The sequence below is a fragment of the Indicator indicator genome, chromosome 14 (assembly GCF_027791375.1).
Source record: "Indicator indicator isolate 239-I01 chromosome 14, UM_Iind_1.1, whole genome shotgun sequence".
Classification (NCBI taxonomy): Eukaryota; Metazoa; Chordata; class Aves; order Piciformes; family Indicatoridae; genus Indicator; species Indicator indicator.
Window position 1 is genome coordinate 20,120,963 of NC_072023.1, and position 13,200 is coordinate 20,134,162.

Below are 13,200 nucleotides of genomic sequence, written 5' to 3' on the forward strand. Positions count from 1 at the left end.
CAAATTAATGGCTAAAAGCTTGGTTCAAGCTATCTGCAGTTATAAGTCTTGTCTAGATATTGCACGTACAGTAGCCTGGTTGAACTAATACTTAATCTGATGAAACAACAATTACTCAACTCTTTATAGTTATCCTGCTTTACCCTTTATCTTCCTGACAGCACTACTTAATGTTGTCCTCCAAATAAAAATTAATTTTACCTGATAATGTCCTAACATTTGCTTTGCAAAATATTATATCCCAGAAGAGTATGAATCATAACAAAAAAGTCACAAAAGAGTGAAAGACTCACCTCAGGAAAACACTTCTGCAGGGGCAGGATGTCAGCGAGGCTTAAGCAAGGATGCAGAACAGAGTTACATCCTTGGCTTTATCTCTGGACAGAATCACAGCTTCTAAAGCACTCCTACTGCCAGTACTATTAACAGCTCTCCCTAAAGTTATGGTTCGTGTCTCATCTCAGATCATTTTCATGAAGGTAATTATTTTTACTATAAACTGCCCTGAGGACCAGATTTATCACATGGAGTCTCATCTCCTAGAACTCACATCAGTGCTACATTCATGCCTCAGTTTGCCACTTCCTCAGCTGTGGTAGCACAACTAGTTGAAAGGCAGCACTACAAAACAGTTTGCTAAAATCACAGGGATTAACAAATAGCTTTTACTTTAAGGTTGGGGAAGGCTTTTAACCTGGCTGTTATAGTTGGCATGCTTGAGAGCATTTGGACTTTCTTTAACCCAAATCTTGATTATCTTGATACCAAATATAATCCTCCAGATTTGGAGATCTAGGCTTCAAGAGAGCCTTAGACAATCCTTATCATGCAAGTTATAATTTAATGAAACTGTGACAATCAAATGTAAGCACACTGTTATGCTCTAATGGTTAATACAAAAAAGGTCTCAGATCTAGAGTCACTCCAATGCTGGCTCATTAGAGGTAAGAGGTGGGCCAAGTGCTCCCTCCTGCAAGTGAATAAAATGGGTAGACCTGTGTGATGGGCAGAGGGGGTCACATGGCAGTGAACATGCCTCAGAGCATTAGACCATACTTCTTAGCTCTCAGTGCTAAGAACTGGGGACTTTCTGTTGTCACAAACAGAAATCACTGGACTGGATTTCAGGTTGAGGTGTTTGAAAGCAGGAGGCACATAGCTATGATTCTTATCCAGGAAAGAAGCAAATAATTTCTTGACCACAGAGCTTCCTGCAGCTGCACACTCTGACCAAAGACCCCACATGCTGTTTCTAGGTTCCTTCAGTATTTAAGCAAACGAACTTTCATTAAGGCATTTTGCAAACAGCTGGCTCTACAGTATCAAGTATGACACTTGAACCATAGAACTTCCTCCAAACAATAGTAGAACACCCTGCAAAAGACTTTAAATATAGACTAAACTGCATAGACCAGTGGGGCAACAATCATTAAACAGGCAAAAAGGCAATTTTCCTGATCTTTATAATCCTGGTAAACTCTCAGGAGGTGCATTTAAGATTTTCATTGGCCATTAATTTCTTAAGATCTTTTCTTAAGGCTCTTCCCCCTTATTCATTCTATTGTATTTTTCTCTTTCTTTTTATCAAGCAGGAAGTAGTGCAATTTCACAGTGCAAGACCTGAATCTTTCAGAATCCCAGTGCTCTATGTCAAGACACCATCCACTTCCAATCTTTTTTTTATCTGTGCATGGGTGGGGGGCATCAGAGAACCCATCCTTGGAGTACTCTTTCCCACAGTGTGGTGTGCACAATGAAGTACTGCCAGCATTCTCAACCTCTTCTAGGTCCCTGAGCAGTAAGATCCCCTACACAAGATCTCGCCTGACCCACTGTCTCCTTAGGCTAAACTTCCTCCAAAGTCCTGTCCTAGCAAGTTGTGCTGCTCAAGGAGCACCAGCAAGAGGGAAACTAAATGCTGCTAAGAAACACAAAGAGAGCAAAGCAAGGCCAGGTGACTAATACCACAAGTACTTTAATATCACTCAAAAAATTATCACAGTGCCACCACAGTATCACCTATGACCTTTATAAATGGCAAGTTATTTCTTTCCTTTGTCAACATTCTCCCAGCCCTGAAAGCAGCATATTAAGGATGTTAGAGACTGGTTATAACACCCATCCAGATCTCTGCCATTTGAACTGTAAATAAAAAGGATAATTTTCAGCTAGATCTGTGTTTTGCTTCCTTTGTTTATCAACAAGCTTTCAAGCACCTTCTGACTGCTGCCTAATAAAACCATTCAACTGGAAGAAAAACCAATAAATGCAAGAACAAAAAGAATAAGGGAGACCAAAAAAAAAAACCCCAAACAAACCAGAAACAGATGTGGCACACAGTCTACTGAGTGTAGCTATTCCACCCCTGTTGCCTAAAGTAAAATGACAAAGAGTCCCAGCCCTGCAAGCTTACCACGTCACAGCAGTACAGCATGTACAAGGTATCTGTGCCCAGGTCCCTGCCCAGGGCACTCTGGTAAGAAATCGGAGGAACCAGATGGCTCTGCCTACGGTAGGCAAAAGGGAGCCAGCTGAATATTATTGGTTTTCCAGTGATTATATAGTAACAATACACCTACAGACAGCCATTGTCTTGATCAGAGGCACTTTTTGGAACATGCCTTTGTGTGAAAAGCACCTGCTGATTCCAATGCAAATTATTCCTGAGTGAAGCTTTACCCAGTCCAAGTAAAGAAGATGTGTCATGACCTCCTGAAATTAAAAATTCATCATTTGATCAAAACAATCTTGTCAGTTATGAGCTAGGTCAAACTACAAGTGACATGCCAGTCAGTGTCAATTTTAACCAAAGCTGTAGCAAGACATTCTGGTGCCCCTAGCCAAGATGTCAGTTTAATGCTTATTCTAACCAGTCTTTGCAATATCCTTAAGTGGATTTGGAGCTGACAGCTGCCTCTGGCCAGAGCTGCTACTGTCATTACTGCATTCCTACCTTTCTTAGCCTTCAGAGCTGTCCTAGGTAGGTGCAAGTGGCAAGTGCATATTTTGTCCTACTCTTTCCATCAAGTTTTGCTAAAGCTTTCTCCACATGATCTTTGGCTGAGGTTATTTTCACTGCACTGAAACAACTACACCATAACCAATAGGTTGAGCAGCTGTAACAGGTGTAAAATTGACATACACAAATTTTTCTAAACACTGTGCTGGGCAAGGTTTCTGCCACCTTGGTGAATAAAACCAGAACTGGCAGCCTCATCCGTAAGACAGCTTACAAGTTACTTAACTCTAACAGCAAGTTTCAGCAGCAATCCTTGAAATATTAACATCTCTTCGGTAAGAGTGACTAATCTATTCTGATGAAATGAGTAACCTCCCTGACTTCTAGTCAAGGTGATTCAATCAAGATCACAAAGCAACTGCAATTATTACTTCTTTTTACTTATTCTGAGTTTGTAAGGATATCCTAGGATATACCATGGCCTTCTGATGCAGTAACAGACATCGAAGTGTAAGCAAAATTCAGTAACTTCTTTTGACACAGCAAAATGTGGTTGCAGTGGCAGAACAAATTTTGAGGAGACAGACTACAAAAAGCTTGAGGAATTACCATGAAGGGGAAAGGTAACAAAGCATAGCCAGCTGTTGGAGACAATGAGGCTGGGACTAGACAATAATTTTGAGGAGAGGTCCAGGAATGAGGATGTTATTTCCCTTTCATTCAGTCTTCCATCACTGCTTTTGGGCCTACCCCAGCACACCCATCTGTATGCCAGGAAGGCATTCCTTCTGTGGGAGCAGCTACTTTCACCCCAAAACACCTTCTGGCTGGCCTCCTGAACCTCAGCTCCTCCTACGTGACAGCCTGAGGAGATGATGTTTGCACTGCCAAAGAGAAGCAGTCGTGGGGAACTAGGTTGAGGATATTAACTAGGCTGATGAATGTGTCTTAATAATTCACCTCTGGAAGCTGAAACCCTCTCTTCTCTTAAATAAATTCTTCTGGCCTTGCAGCTAATGAGCAAGATGCCACCTTTCTTCTGTAACTCATTCAGCTCCATTGCTTTCCAGATATTGAGTATAAATGGCAGAGGATTGCCCCTGGTTTTTTTGCTGACTTATGCAATGATCTTAGCTAGCTGGAGAAATTCATTCACTAGATATTCCAACCCAACAGCCTCATAAGCAGAGTTAATTCTACTATATGTTGCAGATAATTGCTCCTGTGGAGCAGCTACTGTGAGCAGCACACAGGGAATTGCAACCTGATCTAGGAAGATCCTTTACCATATGGGCCTGTTTTTGTAGGCAGACATCAAGAATCATACTTAACAGCTACTACTGCACACACACACACAAAAAGGCTTGTGCCAAACTATTGGCAAACTCTGAGAGGAATGAGAGATTACACAGGAAATCCTCCATCAGTGGCATCAGAACAGACAGCAGCAGTGCTACACTATGTAACCAGAAAGTAAGAAAAGGTTATGGAGGCTGTGTATAGTAGTAGGAAGCTGGTACTTCTCTCATCCACTGGGACAAAATAAGCAATCACCTGTTCTGCTGTTCCTAAACCCTGTCTTAGAAATAGAAATGCTGATTACTGCTCCAGATGAAACCAATTGCAAGCTCTTCTAGCAGGTGTTATTCTTGTCTAGTTTGTCTGGCTACTATCTCTCAGGTCTATTCAGTAGCTGACACCACAGCAGCATCTCCTTCAGTGAAAAAGAGGCAATTTATGTCCTACAGACCTTGGGTAAACCAAGGTGTGTGGGTTTGTTTCATTTTCCCATTCCCATCATCTTTGGAACACACTGCTCATTTTCTAGAGCAGAGACCATCACTTCCTGTATAGGGTTAAGCTCTGTATGGCTCTGATCACAATAATGAAGTCTAGAACAGAAAAAAATAACAACAAGAAGTGATTTATCCACTCAAAACAGAATAAGAGAGTTAAATACATCCTTAGAAATCTATTACCAGCTTGTAAGTATAAAAGTAATGCTAATTTAAGCTATCCTATAATCCCTTTAACATCATTACTATTTTAAATTTACAGCAGAGCCTGAGGCTCAAGAATGAAAAGTATGCCAAGATAGAAGATTTGAGCAGAAAGAAAGCCCTGATTTTCCTCCTATTAAAAAACAAAAAAAAAGAAAAGAAAAATCTAACAAAATATCTTCTGTAACCCCAGGGAGAATACCCAGCAATATTTCAACATAAAGCTTGCCTGAGACTTCATCTGAGAATGTGTTAGCACAAATAATTGGACTGGGGCCTGGAATCATTGCATCAGATTGACTATACACTGGGTAATAAACCACAGAACAAATGACAAAGCAAAAGGGAGTCAAGGCTCTGAACCAGTTGTGAGTCAATCATAGAAACAACAGAAAATATGGTGGGAAGGACTTTGTCTAGTTCATCCTCTGCAAGGCATCTAACCTAAACTATCCATAAGAGATATTCATTGAATATTTGTCAAAACAGAGAATAAGTTTCTGCTACACTTGTAAGCAATGGGAGAAAAAGGAGAAGGGCATGACATACTGTTGGCCTCTTTAGCCTTTCCCATGACCTGACAGATGTTCCAACTATAATGCAGGAATATTTGGTTTGGAGCAGTAGACAGGGAAGTAAACCTGCTCTGGTAAGACAACAGATAAGTGGTTGGAATTGACATAAACTTCTTGCCTTAGAGGATGAAAAGGGCACCTAGGGCAGCAACACAGCTGAAAACATACCTTGAAGCTCCCCAAATATACCAGAAAGGAAATAAAGATGTTGGAAAGCTGCAGCCCAGCTAGACTGTAGAGAAAGCCTTGAGGAAATCAGTCTTGCCCTACAAAACACTCAAATACATGGACAATGAATAAATATACTCGATTTCGATGGCACTGACTACATTTCAAGACTTCTCCAATACATTGCTGAAATGGTGCCATGCACCACCTCCCACTGATTTGATCCAAAGCCCACTGAAGTTAATCAAGACCCTACCTCCAGCTTTGTAGGAATTTGGATTACAGGGGAGGCAAAACTACCTGTATTTTTCTAGCCACATCCATTTCTGCTGTTTCCGGAAAAATGAATGGATTACTAATGGTTCCACATTTGGGGTTTTTTTTGTCCCTTACTCATTAGTCTGTTCTTCACTGGCACAAGTTGCAGTAGATATATGTCTTTGAAAGTTAAGAAAGATGAAGAAACAAGGTTCCTACAGATCCTAAGGAGATCTTCTATCTGATACTAAGGAAATCTTAAGGAAAGCACCTATTTGATTTCAAGTCTCTTCTAATCCACATACTGTACAGAAGTATGTATTGCTATTATCCAGAAATTGGACACGTGGTTACCTTTTGGTCCTATAAACTACTTCTGGTTACTAACAGCTATTCCAGTTAATTAAGTGGAGTGATCAGGAGGTGTGAACAGGGAGGAAGTGTAAGCAGCCTTTAATGCAGTCATTGCACTGGTCTGGAAAACACACTGCTACAGCTCACTTACTGCTCGTCAAGTCAGCTATATAAAAATCCTTTTTGGCCATGTCACTGCACTTCATGTCTCTTATGTAGGTACACCTGGGCCTTTGATTAGAAAGAAGCAATTCCATATAGGGAAATACAGACTACAATTCTCTAACAGCCCAGTTTATTGCACAGAAAGTCTTTTTCATAGACTCAAACATTCCCAAAGATACAAAACTAGAACCATTCTTCACTAATGGAACATACTAATTAATTACCCTACCCAATGAATTCACTATTAGTATATACAGCTTCTTCTCAAAAGATTTGACAGCTTGGTTAATGCAATTCCTGATGCTGTACTGCTCCTTGTCTCACAACCACTGTATTTCTGCGCTGCAGCATAAACACAATGCTCCATTTTTAGAAAGAGTTTGCCTGGGAGAAGATTTGAGCCTAACACAAGCTGAGGGCTCACACTGGCCTGTGACACAAAACTGGGATAGAGAGATCTGTGACATTTCACCAATATCACATTTTTGTCCAGTGGCACAGTGGTTTAGATGCTCAAATAATGCTCTATGAAAGCAAAACTTATACAATTAGTCCATGAAGATTTAAGATCTCCCGCTTCGGGAAACAACATTTCTATTTCATGTGAAGAAAGCACACCAAAATTTAAGGTATTTACACCTAAACCTTTCTCTAAAAAGGAGCCATGTTGAAGGAAGAAATGAACTGCAAATCTAAAATTTCAGACAAACAAGTTGGAAATACCTTGCTTAAGTATCCTGGCCAGTCACAACCATGTTATGTGGAATAGCCAAGAATAGAATCATAATCTCACACATCTAAGTCCTGAGCAGTTGCAATTAAATCTTCTTACCCTGATTTTAATAAGCTTCTAAATATGCAGAGAAGTGTATTCATGGAATGAAGGCATTCAGAATTTATCATTTCAAATCGAATTTCAAAAACCTTTGGGAATATAAAATACTTTCATGGTGCAGTCTCTTACATACAGGTTACGAGAATTTCAAATGTTCAGTTAATCACACCTGCCTTTTTCTCTTATCTCCTTTTCACAATGGTAAACAGAAGGTAAACTTAAAAATTGCCATGAATTTCAGTGTTTGACCTGCCACTGAAACTGCCACATTTTGCCAATTCATTCCATTCATTACTTTCTTAGAAAGAGAGACTAAATACGAGATTAAGATAAAACTATTCCCCGGCTTTCCAAGCTGTTAGTTCATGAGAGTTAGGCTATAGAGATTTCAAAAGTGAACAGAAAGGCAAACAGAATCCAATGAAAAGGGAAAAAATAAAAAAAGAGATAAAATAATTTTTCCAAAATGTAGTTCCTACTCAGGTGTGTTCAACAAAGAAAAAAATATATATATAAAATATGAATCCCAGAGACTTGATGGAAATAGATAGGGACGCCATGGCTTGTGTAAGTTTTGGAGTCAGATAGGTTCCTTTGACTGGTGCTGAAGGCCTGCATTTTCAAAGCAATTCTTCAAATTAGGGAAAAACCCCACAAAATTAAAACAAGCAAACAAAATGAAACAAACAAAAAATCCCCAAAGTAAAACCAAAATTATTTAAGCAAAAAGGAATTTTCAAAACTGTAGTACAATTTCTGTGCTTTTATAGACATTAACTATATCTTAAGCTCCTAGTTAACAAGAAGATAAAGCTATAAATCAACTCAATAAGGCTGCCCCCTATCTGTTTTTCTAGCATCTTCTTCGTATCCTGGCTAAAAGCTCCTGTTATTTGCTGAAGTCAATTAGCTTTATTTGCAAAGCCTACAGCTTCAGATAATGGGACAATCACTTTCCCTACTCTTAGAAAACCTATTTGCTAAAAGCCTGCAACTATCTGAAGGACATTACCCACCTGAAGAAAAACACAGAACTAATTGCTGCCAAGCTAAAAGTGAACAGAGCTGTCACAGATCTCAAACTACCTTACAGATGGGTTCTTGATGGCATGAGAAATCTACTTGCAGACAGTTGGGAAATTATCCTCTAGTGCATCATGGAAGAACTGTGGTGAATTGTTTTCACAGTGCTAAGACTTCTCAACACAACTTCCTCACCACAAGGTGGCTGTGGATCTGATAGAGTGGGTACAGAGGAGGGCCACAAAAACGATCAGGGGGCTGGAACACCTCTTCTATGAGGACAGGCTGAGGGAGCTGGGCTTGTTCAGCTTGGAGAAGAGAAGGCTACGGGAAGACCTAATTGCGACCTTCCAATACCTGAAAGGGGCTACAAGAAGACTGCAGAGGGACTGTTTCCAAAGGCCTGCAGTGACAGAATGAGGGACAATGGTTTGAAATGAGAGAAGAAGAGATTTAGACTGGATGTTACGAACAACTTCTTTACCATGAAGGTGATGGAACACTGCAAAAAGTTGCCCAGAGAGGTAGTTGGGGCCCCATGCCTGGAGATATTCAAGGTGAGGCTCACCTGGGCTCTCGGCAACCTGATCTTGTTGAGGATGCCCCTGCTTACTGCAGAAGGAGTCAGACTAGATGACCTTTGGAGGTCACTTCCAACCCAGACCATTCTATGATTCTATATAGCTTCCAGTCCACCATGGGCTGACACCCCACTGGCTTGGAACCTGGGGAGGCTGGGTCTGTTTGCAGAAGACTGTAAGTGAACACCTTTATGTGGAGTAACACAAGGAACCATTCAGATACAGAAGATCCATTTAAACACTTCTCAATCCACTAAGTCTTCATATCAGCAAGCAAATCCAGGTTCACTTAAACTACAGCTATTTTATTTTACTTCAGCATAGCAGACTAGCCAGTATTCCCTAGAAGGTTTGCACTATTTCGGTACACTAAATAGGCCGTTAAAAACTAAAACAAAAGAACTGAACATTGCATCATTAAGATGTCCAGTTAATTCTACATAGCTTCAGATCATTAAAACACAGAGAAACACACAAGGAGTAGGTAATACTGTTAAAGTACCTACTTTAATTACCTAAAGTGTTCCGTGTATCAGTCTGTCAAAGAGAAAAATGTATTCCATAAAAACAAAAATAAACTTTCTGGATATTGATTAGTTAACATGAAGAAAATAAAACAGCAGTAACAGATGCCTTTAGTCTTTTAAGACCAAGTATTATGAATTCAAAGTCAGAGCTGATATATACATTAAGAGAAACAAAATGAGATTTATGTATGGAAATAGACCACTATATAATCCAAGCAACATTCATTCTGCTTCGTGACAGTACAATAAGCAGAAAGAAGGCATTAAAGAAATTACTAGATTTTTAGCCATAAATGTCAAGTGCCTTAGACATAACCTTGTGCTATTCCATGGCATTATTGAATGCAAAAAAAACCCAAAACATGTGTAAGAGCAAATCAGACAGGACTACTCTTGATTCAACATTGTGAAATGCGTTCACTGATACAGAGGATGACTGCACTCTCTATTACTGGTTTTGTACTCTCTTCCTGAGACCAGCTGCTAACAACAGACAAAACCTACAAGTATAACCTCTTAGGTTATGGTCACAAACCACAGCCAGTTATTTAAATAAATTAGTATGTGCATACAGCACTTAGAGGAGGGAGGGAGGGAGGGAGGAAGATTCCACTCTAGTGGAAGGAGCTTGGTTGATAAATCCTGGACATGTGGCATTTTCTACAATCAGGGAAACTCCAGCATAATCACAATTTCCTTCAGTGTTTCTTATCTGTTCCAAGATCACTGTGTCAGCTCTAAATGCAACACATTAAGTATCTTGTAAAACACAGATCTGAGATTTTTAACTGGAGAAGTAAGTCCAGTTAAGGTAGTTCAGCAGCAGTTAAAATGAACCAATTGCCAGTTCTGACATACTGACTTGAGAGAAACCCATGAGAACAGAAAGCAGGAGGCAGCTAGCAGCAGGGCTAACTGCTTGCTAGAAGCTTTTAGGTAGCATTCTTTCTTTCTCTCATGAGTGTATAGGGAATCTCCTTGTCCACCTGTCCAAATCAGGCAGAAATAGAGCTAAAGTTCAAAAAAGCTCACTCCACCTAAAAAACACAGCACTGGATTCTAAGAAGAAATGTCTTCAGCAGGCCAACTTGGTATTCAAATGCTGGGCATCATCCACTTTAAACAATGCTTTATGTAAGCATGAAACAAAACCATACCCTGTTTTCTGCATTTCCAAAATCTTGGAATACTTAAGGTCTCTGGCACAAAATTGTGGCTTTCTTCAGCACAGACAGTGCCATGGGCCAACTTGATTCCTTTGAAATATTATTAATTATAGTTTATGAGATTGTAACCATAATCGTCTTCCTCATAAACGTTTCTGACACTCCTTAGAATGAATCCAGGCTATTTTACTTGTCAGTGACTGGAATTATTTTTCCTTCATTTATGAAGTTAAAAGAGACTGCAAATAATTTTTACAACGCATTTCTGAAATCAGTACCTGTATTCCTACTGTAATTTTCATACACACACTCCCTACAGTATAATATTTTCTAAAAAACTGTACACTTTCTGGTGACTGCAGCTAATTTGCAGAAACAGAGCCAGAAGGCAAGAATGGACTTACAAATTAGACTTTGCCATGAGCCAGCTGCTTTTTTTCCTAGCATTATTTCCTTTATGACCATCTGTCCCACCTGCTAACATATTTTTCCCCTCACACAGACCCTCCATTACAACGAGCTCCCATTCTGGCTGACATATGAGTATTGACAGAAAGGAAACTGGATTAAAGCCAACTTTGTGTCACCCAATATTTGGACCTTTGGTAAAGCACCTGCTTGACTGCCAGTATAATTAAACCCACCTTAAGTCTGCTTTAGCTTATGTCCAGTTCACCCATGGCCCAAACACTATCAGAGTTTGTTGCCAATGTATCTTCCTTCTGGACTACCTAAGTCAATGAGTGGAAGGACACAGTACAGTGTGATTACACAAGAGCCTCCTCTCTGTAATGCAATTTTTGTTTTCAAATGCACTAGCACGCTGTACTGAATGAATCCACTGAGGTCTGTCTTGGCTGTTTATTAAAGGTGAATTCACAAATAACTCTGCACTCCATACTTGTGAATTCTTGGGGTTTCAAAAGTGGTTGCATTCCTGGTTTTGTCCACATTTTCCAAATCAGACCTTCTGGCTGAAAAGTCATCCTAAATCCTCCTTCTTGGGCAGAATTTCCAGAGAGACACAATGCGAAGAAATGAGGAAGAGAAGAACTGGGAAGGGTTGAGGAAGAGGAAAAAGAAAAAAAACCAAGTTGCTACATGGTGAAATTCTGCAGTCATCTACTCTCAAGAATTCTTGACTGTTTTCAGTGAGACCAGCATTGGAATAAATCTTATCAAGGAGTGAGTCTAACACATTTTATGCATCATTTATTTTCCATATCTTCATAAAATCTGACAACTGAAAGAGAACTAACTTCTTAAGCATAATTCAGAAGACCATATAGCTGTGACATTGCCCCCCCCAAAAAAAAAAAATCAGGAAGAAGATGACAGTGACAAAGTGTATCATCGTAGTTTCATCTCATGTGCTGCTGACAACAGTCAGCAATAACAGGAAGGGAACTGCTGAAAAAGCACTAGTGAAGACTTTTTTTCCAGGCACTATTTTTAAATAACTGCAGAATGTAAAGCAGTGAAGAAGAGAGGGAAAAAGAATTACAGATTTGTGATATAAGGAATAAAGGAAAAAAATGTACACAAGAGAGACTGGGGAAAAAAGGAAATGAAGACAGAATGAAAGTAGAATTCCAAGAAGCAGATGCTGATAGACTTTACATTTCCAACAGAGAATGAAAAGCTGACATCTGTTTCCCTACAGTGTTCAAAATGAGCATTTAGTTACTAGCACTGCATTCAGCAGGAGAAGTGGTATCTTAACTGAGCTCAGTTCTAAGTAGAAGATTAAAATAAAAAAAGAGGGATTCAATTTCATGTCAGTTCCTGGCAGCTGCTCAGCATTCCTTATTATCATAGCCCTGTTTGTTTGTTGAGTGCTGATAATATGCCAGAGCTGCGGTGTGCTTTGGAGTCCTGAGCTCTGCCACTTTGAGACCAGATGGAAAAATCTACTTTTAAACACTAATCATAATGCTAAAGTTTAACAAATAATAGAGTGCTACATAGACTTAGGAAAAACTAAACTAGTACCAGAAACATAATTGCATGCTGAACTAGTACCTGCAACATACTTTATTTCCAGATTGAAAAATTTCTGCATTCTCAGCAAATGCAATGTACAGATTTATGACACTCAGGTGTGTCAGTAGTTATGAACACCTGCACAGCAAGCACTGTCATGCTATGGATACTGTCTGGCACCATCTACTGAAATGTCTCAAGCCTTCCTCTTTTACCAAACAACATACCTTGAAAGATTCTGTCCTATGCTTTGCTGTTTCTCCTGTACATCCTCCAGCTGTGCACTCATTCTGACAGCCCTAGAAAAAGTAAAAACAGAGGAAATCAAATCAAATCCAACTCTGCAGAAAAGCTGATAGACATTCAGTTAATTCATTTTAGGGACAGGTTGTATTGAACAATCACTCAGACTTCATCAGTAAATACATTAGCAAGAGCTTTTTGGTAGTTCCTTAGCACACACTTCCAACTTCTGGGTTTGTAGTTTTACTTCAATTGCATTATTCTGTGCAATGGTATTTCAAGGCTTTATAAGACAGACAGCATCTTCAATTAGATTATAGCTCTGAAGTGTAGAGGGGTATGGACAACAGCACAAGTCTCTTT